This window comes from Sminthopsis crassicaudata, chromosome 3, assembly GCF_048593235.1.
Source record: "Sminthopsis crassicaudata isolate SCR6 chromosome 3, ASM4859323v1, whole genome shotgun sequence".
Classification (NCBI taxonomy): Eukaryota; Metazoa; Chordata; class Mammalia; order Dasyuromorphia; family Dasyuridae; genus Sminthopsis; species Sminthopsis crassicaudata.
Genome location: NC_133619.1, coordinates 296165592 through 296184585, shown reverse-complemented (window position 1 = coordinate 296184585; position 18994 = coordinate 296165592). Strand labels below are relative to the sequence as shown.

The 18994-nt window shown below is 34.0% G+C and overlaps 1 pseudogene; it reads left to right on the top strand.

Moving 5' to 3' along the window:
* LOC141562039 (large ribosomal subunit protein eL43-like) overlaps positions 1 to 18744 on the top strand; it is a 106883-nt pseudogene extending 88139 nt beyond the window's left edge.
* The last annotated feature ends 250 nt before the right edge of the window (positions 18745 to 18994 follow it).

Sequence of the window (18994 nt, the reverse complement as noted above, 5' to 3'; positions counted from 1 at the left end):
TAAAAGACAAGTTCATCATAGCTCTTTGTAAAGAGGGAAAAGCAGATTAGATTTGTTGTAAGGAGACCTGTGATCAAATGCCAACTATGTGGCATAACACCTGTGTCAACTTGGGAAAGTCATGTAATCTTTCTTGGCTTCAGTTTCCTCATTTGCAAATAAGGAAGTTAGAATTGACATTATTATTCAATACAACAAAATTAATTAAGATTCTAGTATGTCCAAGATAGGCTGAGTTGGGTTGTGTTGAACTTGTGCTTCTTTGGGAGAAACAGAAACAAAAACTAATCATTGCTCTCTAAAACCATGAATGCTGGTGGGGGGGGAAATCTATTTTAGAGTGAAGGGAGTAGCTAAGATGGAGGAGAATAGAAAGGTCTTTGTCTATGCTCTTCCACGCTTCCCTTAGATTAAGTCTCTGAACTGGTTTTGGAGTAACAGAACTCACATATATTTGGCACTCCAAATAACAAATTTCCAGCAGAAAATATTGTGAGAGAACTTCAGAAAAGGTATGTTTCAATCAGGATGGAGAGTGGGGATGCTAGGTCATTACAGGCAGGCACAGTACAGGGACCCAGAGTGGTGTGGTGTCTGCATATCTAGGAAATCTACCAGAAGGCTCTTAGCCAAAATAAAGCAGCTTTGGCTACTTTATCTTGGCTCAGAAGCTAGTGGATCAGCAGATTCTTTGTGAGATATGGAATGCAAATACCATTATTGTGAGTCCTTGACATTGAATAATGCAGGACAAGACCACACCCACCCTGCACTGAAATGAAATCAGCAGCACTAGCCCTAGTGCAGTGTGAAGTCATTGTGGCCTGTAGAGGAAGCTTGGGACAATAACCCCTTTGCCCTGAGAGCAGATCTCAAACTTTAAAAATGAGAAAAAACAAAACAAAATAAAACAAAACAAAAAGAGGGATCATACATAATTTTAGAGACAGAGAAAAACAGACCTCAAACCCTCAGGAAACAAAAGGCAAATTATCTTTGGATGAAGACCCAATGCATGAAATGAATTAGCCGCATGGTGCGCTTGAAATAATTCAAAAAAGGATATTAAAAAAGAGTTATAAGATAGATGGGGAAAGCAAATGAGAACTTTGCAGGAGAATTTGGAAAATGAAACACCGAGCTTATCTGAAGAAGACTCCTTACAAAATAGTTTTAGCTAAATGGAAAAAGAAAACTACTCTTTGAAAAACAGAATTTGTGAAAGGGAAAAAAAAAAAAAAAAAAAAAAAAAAAAAAAAAATATATATATATATATATATATATATATATATATATATATATATATATATATATATATATATATATATATATATTCAATAAATACCTCATTTAAAAGTTCAATTGTCCAAATGCCAATTTAGGGAAAATAAGATGGCAGGAAATACACAGTTGGTAATTTTAGCTGTGAATGTGAATGGGATGAACTCTCCCATAAAATAGAAATACGTAGAAGACTGGATTAGAAAGCAGAGTCCTTCAATATGTTGTTTACAACAAACACATTTAAAACAGAGTGACACATACAGATTAAAGGTAAAATGCTGGAACAGAATTTATTATGCTTCAGCTGAAGTAAAGAAAAAAGAAAAAAAGCAGGGGTAGTGATTCTGCTCTCAGATCAAGCAAAATCAAAATAGATCTAATTAAAAGTGACAAGAAAGGAAACTATATTTTGCTAAAAGGATAATGAGGAAAAATGAATACTAATCATACATGTACCAAGTAGTATAGCATCCAAATTCCTAGAGAAGAAGTAGAGAGTTGCAAGAAGAATTGAAAAGCAAAACTATGCTAGTGGGAGATCTGAAACTTGCTCTCTGAAAACTAGATAAATCAAACCACAAACTAAATAAGAAATTAAGGAGGTAAATAGAATTTTGAAAAAAAAATAAAGGAATATACCTTTTTTTTCTCAGTGATACATGGAACCTCCACCAATATTGACCATTTATTAGGGAATAAAAACCTCAAAATCAAATGCAGAAAGCTAGAAATAGCAAATGCATGTTTTTCAGATCATGATGCAATCAAAATTACATCTAATAAAGAGCCAGAGAAAAATAGATAAAAAATTAATTGGAAACTAAATAATTTAATACTAAAGAATGAGTGGGTGAAATAGCAAATCATAGACACAATTGATGATGTCATTCAAGGGAATGACCATAATGAGACAACAACCCAAAATTTATAGGATGCAGCTAAAGCAGTTCTTAGGGGAAATATGATATCTCTAGATGCTTACTTGCATAAAATAGAGAAAGAGAAGGTTAATGAATTGATTATGCAACTAAAAATGCAAGAAAAAGAACACATTAAAAAACCCACAATAAAAAAGAAAACTTGAAATTCTAAAATAAAAGAGATTAATAAAAGTGAAAGAAAATTATTAAACTAATAAACAAAACTGAATTAATTTTATGAAAAAAATAACAAAATAATTAAACCTTTACTTAATTTGATAAGAAAAAGGAAAGAAGAAAATCAAACTATTAGTATCAAAATAACAAGGGTGAACTTTCTACCAATGAAAAGGAAATTAAAGCAATGATTAGGATATGGATATATTTTCGTTAAATATACACCAATAAGTTAAATGGATGAATACTTACTGAAATATAGATTGCCCAGATTAATAGAGGAGGAAATAAATTACTTAAATAGTCCCATTTAGAAAAATAAATTGAACCAGTTATTAAACCATTTCCTAAGAGTAAATCTTCCAGGGCCAGATGGAGAGTATAGGAGTAAATAGAGTTTTTCATAAAATGATCAGTAGCATCTATTTAAAAGTATCAGCAAGCATCAGATTTAACAGGGATAAATTACAACAATTCCCAATAAAATCAGTGGTGAAACAAGGTTGTCTAGCAGCAAGACATACAAAGAGAAATTCCATTTAAATAATTGTCAATAATATAAAATATTTGAGAGTATATCTGCCAAGGCGAAGTCAGGAATTATATATACACAATTACAAAACACTCTCCACATAAATAAATTCAAATCTAATCAATTGGAAAAATATCAAGTACTCTTGGGTAGTCCAACTAATATAATAAAAATGAGAATACTACCTAAATTAATCTACTTTTATTCAGTGCCATACCAATAAAACTCCCCCCAAATTTTTTTTACAGAACTAGAAAAAATGATAATAAAGCTCATCTGGAAGAACAAATGGTCAAGAATTTAAAGGAAATAAAAATGCAAATAAAGGTGGCCTAGCTGTAACAGACATAATAAGTATCAATTATCAAAACCTTTTGGTGCTGGCTAAGAAATAGAATAGAATAGTCTATCAATGGAACAAGTTAGGTTCACAAAACATAATTGTTAATGACTATAGTAATATAATGTTTGATAATTGCAAAGATGCCAGCATCTAGGATAAGTACTCACTATTTGACAAAAATTGTTGGGAAAAATGGAAATTAGTATGGTAAAAACTGAACACTGACCCACACCTAACACTCTATACCAAGATAAGGTTGAAATGGATTCATGAATTAGACATAAAAAATAATACTATAAGCAAATTAGATAAACAAAGGATAATCTACCTCTGAGATCTCTGGAGAAGGAAAGAACTTGTGGCCAAAGAAGGATTAGAAAATCTTATTGAACACAAAACAGATAATTTTGATTATATTAAGTTTAAAAGATTTTGTACAAATAAAACCGATGCAGACAAGATTAAAAGGAAAACAATAAACTGAGAAAAATTACTGATAAAGGACTAATTTCTAAAATATACAGAGAATTGCCTTTTATTTATTTAAATTTATAAGAATTTAAGCCATTCTTTAACCGATAAATGGTCAAAAGATATGAAGAGATAATTTTCAGATGAAGAAATTAAAACCATTTGTAATCATATCAGTAATACAAATTAAGACAACTCTGAGATACCACTACACACTTCTCAGAATGACCAAGTTGATAGGAAAAAAATAATGATGAAAATTATGAATACTGGAGAAAAACTGGGACACTAATATATTTTGGTGGGTTTCTGATGGATCCAACCATTTTGGAGAGCAATTTGGAACAATACACAAAGGGCCATCAAACTGTTCATGCCCTTTGATCCAGCTATTTATCTACAGGACCTGTATTCCAAAGAGATCATAAGAAAGAGAAATAGACCCACATGTCCAAAAATTTTTTATAGCAGCCCTTTTGTAGTGGCAAGAAACTGAAAACTGAGTTGATTTCCATCAGTTGGAGAAAGGCTAAATACATTATGGTTTATGAATGTTAGGGAATAGTACTGTCCTATGAAAAATAATGAGCAGAATGGCTTCAAAGAGGTTTAGAGAGACTTACATGAACTGATACTAAGGGAAGTGAGTAGAACCAAGAGAACATTGGATAGCTACATCAAAATTATATGATGATCAATTCTGATGGATGTGGTTCTTTTCAACAGCAAGGTGATTCAGGCCAATCCTAATTGTCTCCTGATGAACAGAACCATCTGCACCTAGAGAGAGGACTTTCGGGAAAAAATTTGGAATTTCACTTGTTTTGTTGCTGTTTGCTCATATTTTTTCTATTTTTTTCCCTTTTTGTTCTAATCTTTCTTGTATATCCTGTTATGGAAATATGTATAGAAGAATTGCATATGTTTAACATATACTGGATTATTTAATATCAAGGGGAGGGCATGGGGGGAAGGAAGGAAAAATTTTGGAAGAGATTTTTTCCAAGGTTTTGCAAGAGTAAATGTTGAAAATTATCTATGTATATGTTTTGAAAATAAAAAAAAAGCTTTAATAATAAAAAAATTTAAAAAGAAAAGACAAAAGTTTCTTTTAATTCAAATACACTAAATCAATTTACCCTAAGGATATCAGGCCAAAGAATCCTATAAATGTAAAACATCACAAAGTGTATAGGGACATAATTTTTTAAAAGTTGTCTTGTTTTTGTATGTTTCTGGAAATGATAATTAGAACTGTCATCTACACATAAAATACAGCAATAGAAAGAAGATTTGGGGTGTTGGTTTTGGGGGTTTTGTGTGGTGGGAATGAATAGATGGGAAGACTGAGGTAATGGACTAGTTTGGAAAATTTCCATGGAGGAGTTGAGCATTGAATACATTTTTAAAATGGGTTGGGCAAGGAGATATTATCATTTTAAATATTCATGGAATAATGGCATCAGCATTAGGTGCTTTGCATAGAATAATTTCAATAGTCACAGCAAGTGATTATAGAAAATTAATGAAGTTTATTTTCATCTAAACTTTCATATCAATGCGTACTTACTAATAGCATTTTTTTGGTAGTAGAGTTTTCACTCTAATAATGTAAATCAGCATAATGTAAATCATAATGTAAATCAACACATTCTATAATTACTTCTTTTTATATTTTTTCTCTTTTGTTCTGATTTTTTCTATCAATATGATTCATAAAGAAATGTGTATTTTAAAAGTTAATATAAATATATAACCAAAAAAATCCCCAAAACAATTAATTAAGAAAAAAACAAATGCTTGCCATTGTTTTTTTTAATCCATTTATCTTTTTTAGGGGAGAAGGTTGTCAATCTCTTTTGAATTACAGCCTATATTTGAACAGATCTTGTTGTGTCCTGGAATTTCCTGCAACTAGAACATTGTTATCTGTAAAGGGATACATTTAAAGAATCTAAAAATGTAAGTATTGTTATTCCCATCTTTCAGATAAGGAAATTAAAATTGAGAGATATAGTGATAGGCTTACAGTGTCACAACTAGTAAATGGCAGAATAAGGCTCAATTCTTCTCCAGAAGCACACAACTGAAAAGTTAAAAGTTATCTCATGACCATCTAGTCTACTCAGTACAAAAACATGTCTCTACCTCCCCCCAACTACATCCCTGCCAAATCAACATTCGTCTTTTTCTTAAAGATCTTCAGTGACAAGGGACCTACTAACTCCAGAGATAGGTTATTTCCCTTTTGTATAGCTTTAGGTAGTTAGATGTCTTTCCTTTTATCATGTAGAAATATTCCTTTCTCAAACTTCCAATAATTACAACTATCCTCTAGGCCAAATATAATTAATTTAATCTCTTTTCTATTCAACCATTCCACAAATGCTTAGAGAATGCTTCACATTACTCCACTCTACTTCCCCCTCCTCTACCAAGTCTTTACTTTTCTGGGCTAAATATCCTCAGTTTCTCAACTGAACCTTATATTACATAATCTTCAGTCTCTTCATGCTTTTTCCTGGTCAGCATCTAGCCATATTCTGATTAATTAATGTCATTCTAAGATGTGGTACTCAGAATTGAATATAAAAAATGTAGTGGATGTTTAGCTAGGATAAATGACAGCAGCATTGGAATTCCCTTGATTTTGAATTCTATTCTTATATTAATTCCAATCCCTGAGTCATGTACACTCACTCATTTGATCAACAAGCATTTAGTAAGCACCTACTATATTCTAGCCATTAGGCCAAGTGCTAATACAGCACTTGCCTGGACTGAAACTTTCTGCATGGAGAGAAATATAGAATGAGGCTAGTGAGTTTGGATACAATATTATGAAAGACTTTTAAAGCTAAAAAGGATTTTATATTTGAATCTAAAAGTATTAGAGGAAAATTTGGGAGTAGTGTGTTTAGATTCTTGCTTAAGAAAAATCACTTGGGAAGTAGTGTGGAGAATAATCAAATAGAGCAAACCCTATTTTTGCTATTGCATTCATTTAAGCAAAAGATAATCAGGACCAGAATGAAGATAATAACTGTATGGCTATAAAGAGAGAATCTGACTTTAGAGATGCTGAAGAGGTGGAAAAAAGATCTGTCACCTGGATGGATAAGTGAGGTATTATTAATCTGGGAGAGTGATGTCTCAAACAAAAATAAATAGGTTTGTGAAGAAAATGGGTTTAATTAAAAAAAGATATTGAACCCAATTTTGACTATAGTGAATTTGAGATATTTCTGAAATACACAGTTTGAACTGTTCAATAGGCATCCAGTATGCTGGATTGAAGCTCAAAGAGAAAAGAGCTGAATACATAGATTTGGGTGTTATAGGCAGAAAATCGACCATTAAATGCATAGGAGCTGATGAGTTCACCAAGAGAATAAAATACATTTAGGTAGCAAGATGTAGATGATAAAGCAATAAAGGAGACTGAGGTAGCAGGAAAACTAGGAAAAGGTATTGCCATGAAATTTAAGAGCAGAAAGAGTATTCTATGGGAAAGGATAATCAACAAAGTCAAATGCAGTAGATACATTTAGAAGAAAGGTGATGGGATTAAAGACATATGACAGAGATTGTAAAGAAATTAGAGTAAGGGAGGGAGGAATAGAGACATACCATAGCACATAAAACAAGCATGTTCTGTTCCCTTCGTTTTTCTTCCCTACAAAATGAAGTAAGGGAGGAGAGCTAATTTTTGTACATAAAAAGAAATATATTTATCTCATTAGCATAATGAAATCAAGGGAAAATTTATGCACCACTCCACCTTTATATCTCTCAACAATACAAAGATAGAATAGAGTAATGACAGTTTGTTTCTCCTCATCAACAGAGACTCATTGAATAGGAAGAAACCTTAAAGCCCCTTATTTTACAGATGTGGAAACTGAGAAACATAATTTTTATGTCTTGTCCTGGGTCACATAGCTGATTTATGGTAGACCTGAAGTTCATGTCTCTTGAAAGGACTTTGCTTTAACTCATCAATTTTGAACTGATGTTGGATGAACTTTTGCCCTATTTTTCTCTGTCATGTTTCCTCATCCATATTCTAGATACTTTCACGTCAGTCCATTATTTCCTTCAATTCTAATTTATTTTCTAACTTTTAAATTACCCATTAAAATTAGAAGCAAAGGCAAGCTTATCCACCGGGCAATTTCTCTGAGGTTCCTAGTACCCTAATTATGATATGAAAACATGATTTTCAACTTTGCAGATGATACTAAATTGGGAGAGAATAAAAACAAATGAGAAATAATTATATAGTGTAGAAAGATATAAAAGGATTTACATCATTTATGCTCCTGGACTAATAGATGGCAAATGCAGGACTTTGCAGATAAATGGTGGATAATTAGCTTCTACAAAGTATCAAAACTGGGTTTCACAATTAAATGGATAGGTACTGGAGAAGAATGGCTTTTTAAAAAGAGCTATAACAATGTACAGGAGCTATTACAATGATTGGAGCCTGAGGTAACAGGTTGCAAGAGCAACAAAAAGATATTTCAAAAACTTCTGTGTCCTCTCTCCAAACTTTTCTGTTTCATATCCCACTTTATTTAGCCATTTGCTCCCTTGGCAGATTTTTGTCTCCAGGCTGTCTTTGCCATATGTTTAGTGTGATTCAAGGAGAAAGTTAGTACTTGTGAATAGTGACAAAGTGCCACCAGGGAGGCTGAGGACAGCATCTGCCACTAGCTAGGATGCCACTGCCTTCTGACTCCTCCACCTGGGCATTTGATCTCTTTCCTGTTTGACTCATCATCACTTACTGAGCTCTTACTCCTGAGGGATATCATTCCCAAACTTATTTTTCCCTCACTGTCTTTAGACTCTATCTCTCAATTAAGTTTTTTCCCCTGCCTTTAACTATGCACAAGATGTCCTCAAACATGGGGAGGATGGAGGAGTAAACAACTTATTTTAAAATCCTATGGTACCTTTTCCATTTCCATTTCCTCTATGATTATTGCAATATTTACTACTTTTTCCTTCTTAAAACTCTTCCTTCTGATTCTACAATATTATATAATGTTATGTATTTTTCAATCTTCAATTAAGTGGGTATTAGGCTCAGACTTTGGCTCTCTTCTTGCTCCATTCTTTATTTTAAAGAGTTCATTTATTTTCATGGCTTCAATAATCTCTATTTTTCAAGGCTCAGCTTAATTGATACATCTGGAGGATTTTTCATCTATTTCCTCCTTCCACCTCCTTCACCTCTTACCACATCTGTTGGATATCATTTTTCTCCCTTTCCTATCTGTAGCACTGATATGGAATTTCTACATTCTCCTTTTATAGTTAGATTGGTTCAAGGACTCTATCCACCACAATACTCACTATCAGGCAGAACAAGGGACTGTTCATCCGTCATGCTCTATTCTTTTCTCAGGGATTGGTAATCAAATTAATCAACCAAAACTACTGTGAAGGACATGATGATCCCTATAAGTGTGCTCAGAATCTCTTTGATTTTTTTTCACTGTATGCTGCCAAGAAGAGTATTCTCTTCTTTACTAACCCACACCAATCCCATCCCTCCAGTGACGTCTCATTCTTTCCTACCAATTCCTTGTGTCCTCTTGGATCCATCAACAATTTGCCCTTACTATCAGTCTCATATACTCCCTGAGAAAGTATTTATATGTATCTTATACTGATGTGTATATAAATGCTATTCCTCTAAAACAAAATGCATGTTTATTGAGAACACAAACATTTCTATTTTGTCTTTTTATCCTCAGTACATATCATAGGGTTTGGAAAACAACTTTTCTCCTCTGGAGCTCCTGGTCAGAAATAGTGTTACCACTATTACCTTCTTTTATGTAAATTCTATCAATTTCATAAGGGCTCATTCTAGATAACTCTCTGTGAGTCGTTATAAGTGGAATGGATTTAGAGTAAAGGTTCAAGCCTACTTACTTATTCTATTACTTAATACCTGTATGTTTTATGGCATGTCATTTTGACTTATTTTGGCCCTCAGTTCCTCAACTACAAAATGAGAATCTAAACTAGATGACCTTTAATGCCTTTTTTTGGTTGTAATTCCATGATCTTATGGTCACTTTCATATTGCCACTTGGTATTCTACACCGTCTTTGTGTTCTTGGCAAATGTTGATCTGTACTATATACTTAATGTGGATTGGAAACTCTCATAATCTTTTCTATTTTTATGTAATATAGGCTTTTCTTTTCTATAACACCATGAACTCAACTGAAGTTAGGGAAATTCATTTCCTAGATATTCCTTAAAAGTCCTAGGAGAAATGCTATTCAAATACAATCATATATTTACAGGTGGAAAGGATCTCAGGAGGCACCTACTGCAACTCTTGTTTTATAGATGAAGAAACAGAAGTACAGAAATATGAAGTGACTTGCCTATAGTACACATATGGTCTTTTACCTCTAAATCTACTACATCATATACTGCACTATTGGTAATTTAAAAGACAGCTCATCAATGAAGAGAATTAATGAATTTGCAGTTGGAAGAGATATTATAAATAATGTAGCTTAACCAATTAATTCAAAAATGTGAAAAATGAAGTCCAGCTGATTAAGTGAACTGTTCAAAGTTGCTCAGCTTATAAATAGCTAAACTAGAATTCAAATCTCTGACCAAATCCAGTTGAACTTTCTCAATACTTTTAGTTCAATTTTAAAACGGACATTTTTATCAAATTCAAATTGTCCATATGTAAGATAGTATGTTTTCTGCTTGAAACAGTTATTCCATTTGGTCAAACATACATTTATAATTTCTATGAAACATTCCGTCCATTTCTGGTATACAAGTCCACTTCAGGACAAAGATAAATTAAAGAAAAAAATCCTTTTCCCTGCTCTTTTATCCTCCTTTCTTCCATTAAAATCTCTGAGACAGATGGCAGCCCTCAGAGAATTGTTGAGTCACACCAGTAGACAATTCCCTAGCTAAGTGGGATTTGGCAGAAAGCCATTTGTAGATACATAGCAAAGATTGTATATTAAAGGTCTATAGAGAGCCATAGAAAGGAGCTGGAGCTGAACACCCTCTAACTCTCTATCTTTGCCAACAGCATAACCTCAAAAACATATAAATATAGCAGCCACACATAGAAGTAGGTGGAATATGCATCATTCATTTATTCTGCATTCAACAAATAATTATTAAGCAACTACTCTGTTTAGAGTACTGTGTTAGGGATTGAAGAAAATCCAAAATTTAGAGAATACACGGTCCCTTTCCTGATGGTATTTATAGCTTGGTAGAATGATGACATACACAAAGTATTAAATGATATTTAACTGTCTGCAACAGGCTTTCACATTTTTTTTTGCCTTTTTTGTCTTTTTAGATGTCAAAGTACTTTAATAGAAGTAATGCTTTGTAAAATAATAGAATTTCAACTTCCGGCCAAGATGGCGGCGAGGAGGTGCACAGCTGCTTGAGCTCTGCATTTTCTCTCAGAATTTACTTCATGAAAACCCTTGGAATTAATGCTTGACTGGAAAAAAAAACCCCACAAATAATTACCAACAGAAAACATTCTTGAAATTGGCCAGAAAAGGTCTGTGTTTGCTCAGGAGAGGGGATGAACAGAATGGGTGCAGGCTGAGGGCAAGCAGCTAGAGAGAGGCAAGCAGCTCACACTGCTCATACCAGAGGGGAAGGGGTGTGATCTCTGCCATTTCTGAGGAATTACCTTTACCCCAGTTTGGATATTCCATCTTGGCAGCAAGCCAGGATCAGCAGAGAAGGTATAAACACTGGAAGTAAAGAATAAAACCCTGGAAAGCTAGTGTCTCTCGGGATCCAGCCACCCCCACCCCCACCCCCACCTGGAGTGAATCAGCCCATTCTCAGAGCCTCAGAGTGCAGACACAGTGACAGCCATCGCTGCCGTGCTAGTGCCTCCCAGCTGTCTTCCGCAGTCTATAGAGGAAGCCCAGTAACACCATCCATCCCCATCCCCAACCAGAAACAGACCAATTGTTTCTCTTGTCAATTTGTTTTATTCAATTACCGCTCTGACAAAATGAACAAAAAAAATTAAAAAGACTCTAACCATTGACAGCTTCTGTATGGAGAGAGAGCAGACTTCAAACCCTGAGGAGTCTAAAAGCAGACTGTCTCCAGAGGAATCCCCTAAGGGGTGTATGATCTGCTCCTCCATAGCCAAAACTCTCATAGAGGAAATCAAAAAGGCTCTCATAAGACAGCTACAAGAGAAATGGAAAAAGGAAAGGGAAGCTTGGCAAGAGAGTCTGGAGAAGTCATCCAGAATGGATAAAGAAATCAAATCATTGAGAAATAAAATTAGTGAGTTGGAAAAAGAAAACAGCTCTCTAAAAAATAAAATGGATGAAATGGAAAAAAGTTCCATAGAAGAAAAAACTCACTTAAAAACTCAATTGGACAATTACAAAAAGATATTAAAAAGGGGGTGAAGAAAATACATCATTAAAAATTAGAATTGAACAAGTAGAAATGAATGACTCATGGAGAAACCAAGAAGTAGTCAAGCAAAACCAGAAAAATGAAACAATTGAAAAGAATGTCAAGTATCTTATTGGAAAAACAACAGACCTGGAAAACAGATCCAGGAGAGACAAGTTGAGAATAATCGGATTCCCTGAAGAATGTGAGGAAAAAAAGAGCCTGGACACTATTTTCCAGGAAATTATCAAAGAGAACTGCCCAGATGTTTTAGAAACAGAGGGTAAAATAGACATTGAAAAAATTCATTGATCACCTATTTTAAGGGACCCTAAGATCAAAATGCCAAGAAATATAGTGGCCAAGTTCAAGTACCATCAGACGAAGGAAAAAATATTGGAAGCTGCTAGAAAAAGCAATTCAGATAAGGAGGAGCCACAATAAGGATAACCCAGGATCTAGCAACGTCCACATTAACAGAACAAAGGGCCTGGAATAGGATATTCCAAAAGGCTAAGGAACTTGGTATACAGCCAAGAATAACTTATCCAGCAAAAATGAACATCGTTTTCCAGCGAATAAGATGGAAATTTAATAAATAAATGAATTCTATCTATTCTTGATGAAAAAAACAGATCTATAAAAAATGTTTGATCTTCAAATACAGAACTCAAGAGATTTCTAAAAAGGAAAAAAGAAATCTTGAGAACTATATTTCTACCATAAAGATATGTAAAGAACACATGTATAATTTGTCCTAGAAACTAGAGGTGGAAAGAAAATTATATCATAAAAAAGGGTAAAGTGGTGGTACTACATCTCATGAAGAGGCAAAAGTAACCTATTATATCTGAGAGAAAGAAAGGAGTGGGATGAATATAGTGTGTATCAATAGACATATTAGATTTATGGTGAAATTTCTTCCACTTCATTGAAAAGTGGGAGGGAAGGACTAAGCTAAGGGGAAGTGTTAGGTTCTTACTAAGTGCTAATGAGATAATGAGATATTAGGTTCTTACTAGGGGCTAAGCCGGTACTTAATAATTCTCTAGTTCTGGTCTTTACTGGGAGTTTTACTCCTGGGGAGGAGCTTGCATGTTTTGGAGGAGCAACTTCATTGGTTGAAGTAATTTTTCAAAGAATCCCTTGCGTTATCCCACGCTCATTCCCTCTTTGGGGGCCCATTCCCTGGGAGGAGATCTGCTGTGTCAACTCAAATCTCTCAGACAGATTCTTCTTCCTGTAGAGAGCCCTTGTCTCCAGAAAATTACCGCCAACTCTGGTCCAGAGTAGTGACTTCTTCTTCCTCCAGAGAGCTGCCTTAAGTCTGGCCCAGACAAGCCTCTCTATCTTTCAAGTGCCGCCTTCTTTTATCCTCCCAGGGAATGGGCGTGAGATAACGCAAGGGCTTCTGGGAAAAATTACTTCAACCAATGAACTTTCTCCTCCTAAGTAGGCAAGCTCATCCTTAAGAGTAAAACTTCCAGTAGAGGCCAGAACTAGAGAATTGTTAAGTAATGACTTAGCACTTAGTAAGAACCTAATAGAAAAGGGAATACAGAAATTGTGAGGAAAAGGGGTAGGATAGGGGGAGGAACTTTCAGGTGGGGAGGGATACTAAAAAGGGAGGGCTTTGAAAAGCAAGTGGTGCTTACAAGTTTAATACTGGGGAGGGGAGAAAGAGGGAAGGAAAGGAGGAAAGCATAAGTAGGGGTTAACAGGATGGCAAGCAATATAGAATTAGTCATTCTAACCATAAATGTAAATGGGATAAACTCCCCCATAAAGAGGAAGCAGTTAGTAGGCTGGATTAAAAGCCAGAATCCTACTATATGTTGATTACAGGAAACACACCTGAAACATGGAGATACTTTCAGAATAAAGGTAAAAGGTTGGAGCAGAATCTACTATGCTTCAGGTAAAGCCAAACAAGCAGGAGTAGTCATCCTCATCTCAGATCAAGCAAAAACAAAAATTGATCTAATTAAAAGAGATAAGGAAGAGCATTATATCCTGCTAAAGGGTAGCATAAATAATGAAGCAGAATCAATATTAAACATATACACACCAAGTGGTGCAGCTTCTAAATGCTTAAAAGAGAAATTAAGAGAGCTGCAAAAAGAAATAAAAAGCATAAATATAATAGTGGGAGATCTCAACCTTGCACTTGCAGAATCAGATAAATCAAACCACAAAATAAGTAAGAAAGCATTCAAAGAGGTAAATAGAATACTAGAAAAGTTTGACATGATAGATCTTTGGTGAAAGCTAAATGGAAACAGAAAGGAGTACACTTTCTTCTCAGCAGTTCATGGAACGTATATAAAAATTGATCATATACTAGGACATTAAAACCTCAAAATCAAATGTAGTAAGGCAGAAATAGTAAATGAATCATTTTCAGACCAAAATGTAATGAAAATTACATTCAATAAAAAGCCAGGGGAAAATAGACCAAAAAATAATTGGAAACTAAATAATCTCATACTAAAGAATGACTAGGTGAAACAGCAAATCATAGACTTAATTTATAACTTCACCCAAGAAAATGACAATAATGAGGCATCCTACCAAAATGTGTTGGATACAGCCAAAGCAGCAATAAGGGGAAGTTTTATATCTCTAGAGGCCTACTTGCATAAAATAGAGAAAGAGAAGGTCAACGAATTGGGCTTACAACTAAAGATATTAGAAAAGGAACAAATTAAAACCCCCCAGACAAACACAAAACTTGAAATTCTAAAAATAAAAGGTGTGATTAATAAAATTGAGAGTAAAAAAAAAAACCTATTGAATTAATTAATAAAACTAAGAATTGGTTCTATGAAAAAGCCAACAAAATAGACAAACCCTTAGTAAATCTGATTAAAAAAAAGGAAAGAGGAAAAGCAAATTGTTAGTCTTAAAATGAAAAGGGAGAACTCGCCACTATAGAAGAGAAAATTAGAACAATAGTTAGGAGCTACTTTGCTCAACTTTATGCCAATAAATTCGATAACTTATGGAAGAATACCTTCAAAAATATAGCTTGCCCAGATTAACAGAGGAAGAAGTAAGTAGTCTAAATAGTCCCATTTCAGAAGAAGAAATAGAACAAGCTATTAACCAACTCCCTAAGAAAAAAACCCCAGGACCAGATGGATTTACATGTGAATTCTACCAAATATTTAAAGAACAATTAACTCCAATGCTATATAAACTATTTGAACAAATAGGTATTGAAGGAGTCCTACCAAATTCCTTTTATGACACAGACATGGTACTGATAGCTAAACCAGATAGGCTGAAAACAGAGAAAGAAAATTATAGACCAATCTCCCTAATGAATATGGATGCTAAAATCTTAAATAAAAGATTAGCAAAAAGACTTCAGAAAATCATCCCCAGGGTAATACACCATGACCAAGGGTGATTTATACCAGGAATGCAGGGCTGGTTCAATATTAGGAAAACTATTAGGATAATCGACTATATTAATAATCAAATTAACAAAAAACATATGATCATCTCAATAGATACAGAAAAAGCATTTAATAAAATCCAACATCCATTTCTACTAAAAACACTTGAGAGTCTAGGAATAAATGGAATATTCCTTAAAATAATAAGGAGCATATATTTAAAACCGTCAGTAAACATCATATGTAATGGCGATAAACTGGAATCTTTCCCAGTAAGATCAGTAGTGAAACAATGTTGCACACTATCACTATTACTATTCAATATTGTACTAGAAATGCTAGCCTCTGCAATAAGATCCGAGAAAGGGATTAAAGGAATTGGAGTAGGAAATGAGGAAATCAAACTATCACTCTTTGCAGATGATATGATAGTATACTTATAGAACCCCAAAGACACTGCTAAAAAGCTATTAGAAATAATTCAAAACTTTAGCAAAGATGCAGGGTACAAAATAAATCCACATAAATCCTCAGCATTTTTATACATTACCAACACAATCCAACAGCAAGGGATACAAAGAGAAATTCCATTCAAAATAAAGGTCGATAGTATAAACTATTTTGGAATATATCTACCAAAGGAAAGTCAGGAATTATATGAGCAAAATTACAAAACACTTGCCACAAAAATAAAGTCAGATTTAAATAATTGGAAAGACATTAAGTGCTCTTGGATAGGCCAAGTGAATATAATCAAGATGACAATACTCCCTAAACTAATCTATTTATTTAGTGCTATACCAATCAGACTCCCAAGAAACTATTTTAATGTCCTAGAAAAAATAACAACAAAATTTATATGGAAGAAAAAAAGTTTGAGAATTTCAAGGGAATTAATGAAAAAAAAATCAAATGAGGGTAGCCTAGGTGTACCTGATTTGGATGTATATTATAAAGCAGCAGTCACTAAAACCATTTGGTATTGGCTAAGAAATAGACTAGTTGATCAGTGGAATAGGGCAGGTTCACAGGGCAAGATAGTGAATAAAAATAGCAATCTAGTTTTTGACAAACCCAAAGATCCCAACTTTTTGGATAAGAATTAATTATTTGACAATAACTGCTGGGAAAACTGGAAATTAGTATGGCAGAAACTAGGCATGGACCCACACTTAACACCACATACTAAGGTAAGATCAAAATTGGTCCATAATTTCGGCATAAAGAATGAGATCATAAATAGATTAGAGGAACATAGGATAGTTTACCTCTCAGGCTTGTGGAGAAGGAAGGAATTTGTGACCAAAGGAGAACTAAAGATTCTCCTTCGATCCCAAAATAGAAGATTTTGATTACATCAAACTAAAAAGTTTCTGTACAAACAATACTAATGCAAACACAATTAGAAGGGAAGTAACTAATTGGGAAAATATTTTTACAGTTAAAGGTTCTGATAAAGGCCTCATCTCCAAAATATACAGAGAATTGACTCAACTTATAAGAAACCAAGCCATTCTCCAATTGATAAATCGTCAAAGGATATGAACAGACAATTTTCAGATGATGAAATTGAAACTATTTCCACTCGTATGAAAGAGTGTTTCAAATCACTATTAATCAGAACAAGATAGCTCTGAGATACCACTAAATACCTGTCATATTGGCTAAGATGACAGGAACAAATAATGATGAACGTTGGAGACGATGTGATAAAACTGGGACAGTGATGCATTGTTGGTGGAGTTCTGAAAGAATCCAACCATTCTGGAGAGCAATCTGGAATTATGCCCCAAAAGTTATCAAACTGTGCATACCCTTTGATCCAGCAGTGCTACTACTGGGCTTATATCCCAAGGAAATACTAAAGAAGGGAAAGGGACCTGTATGTGCCAAAATGTTTGTGGCAGCCCTTTTTGTAGTGGCTAGAAACTGGAAAATGAACAGATGCCCATCAATTGGAGAATGGTTGGGTAAATTATGGCATATGAATGTTATGGAATATTGTTATTCTGTAAGAAATGACCAGCAGGATGAATACAGAGAGGCTTGGAGAGACTTACATCAACTGATGCTGAGTGAAATGAGCAGAACTAGGAGATCATTATACACTTCAACATCAATACTATATGAGTATGTATTCTGATGCTAGTCCAATTCCAAGTGATCAATGATGGACTGAATCAGCTACTCCCAGAGAAGAAAAACTGAGAAATGAGTGTAAACTGTTAGCATTTTTTGTTTTTCTCCCCAGGTAATTTTTATTTTTCAAATCCTATTCTTCCTTTGCAATAACAACAACAACAACAAAAATTTGGTTCTGCACATATATATTGTACCTAGGATATACTATAACATATTTAATATGTATGGGAATGTCTGCTATCTAGGGGAGGGTGTGGAGGGAAGGAGGGGAAAATTTGGAACAGAAAGGAGTACAAGGGATAATGTTGTAAAAATTACCTATGCATATGTACTGTCAAAAAATGTGATAATTATAAAATTAATTAAAAAATAATAGAATTTCAAAATTGGGAAGGGCCATACACCATCTAATCCAATTTATTTATAGCTGAGCAAAAATAATCTCTTCTTTGGTGATTTGTCCTTGAATCTCTCTAGTGATAACACCTTTAATGTTTGGGATTTTTTTTCAAAAATTGAATGAAACATTAATGTTTCATTCTGTAATAATCTTTCTTTCCCCTCTTTTTTCTACCAAATGAATAAATTAATTTCTTTCTAAAACAATTTAAAGTTTTGGGGTTCATTCTTATAAGTAGCAAATATATTGTGGGATGCTCCAGTGTTCTCCGAAGTAAAACTAAATGCTCTTTGAGATAGAATTAAATAGATTTACTTTAAGATTTAATATAAGTGCTCCCCAAGCTCTGGCCCTACAGTTGTCGACAAGGCTAAATGTACCAAGAAGGTAGGAATTGTTGGTAAATATGGAACACTTTACGGTGCATCCTTCAGAAAAAATGGTGAAGAAAATTGAAATTAGCCAGCATACCAAGTATACCTGCTCTTTCTGTGGCAAGAGCAAAATGAGGAGACGGGCCATAAGTATCTGGCATTGTGGATCTTGTATGAAAACTTACCACCTTTGCAGTCACAGTCAAATCTGCCATCAGAAGATTGAAGGAATTGAAAGAACAGTAAAATCTTTATCAAATAACTGTAGCCCATAGTCCAACAATAAATGGGTTAATTTGTGAAAAAAAAAATTATTGAATATAGGTGAAACCCAACCAATACGGAATCAAATCAGATATAATGATCCCACTAAATTTCAGAGTGAACACAATCAAAGCTCATGATTAGGAGAAGGAATCTGAATATCTAGAAAAGTAAGGGGTAATGTTTGGCACTAGTCCAGGGAAAGACTGGTGGAGTTAGAATCATCTTAAAC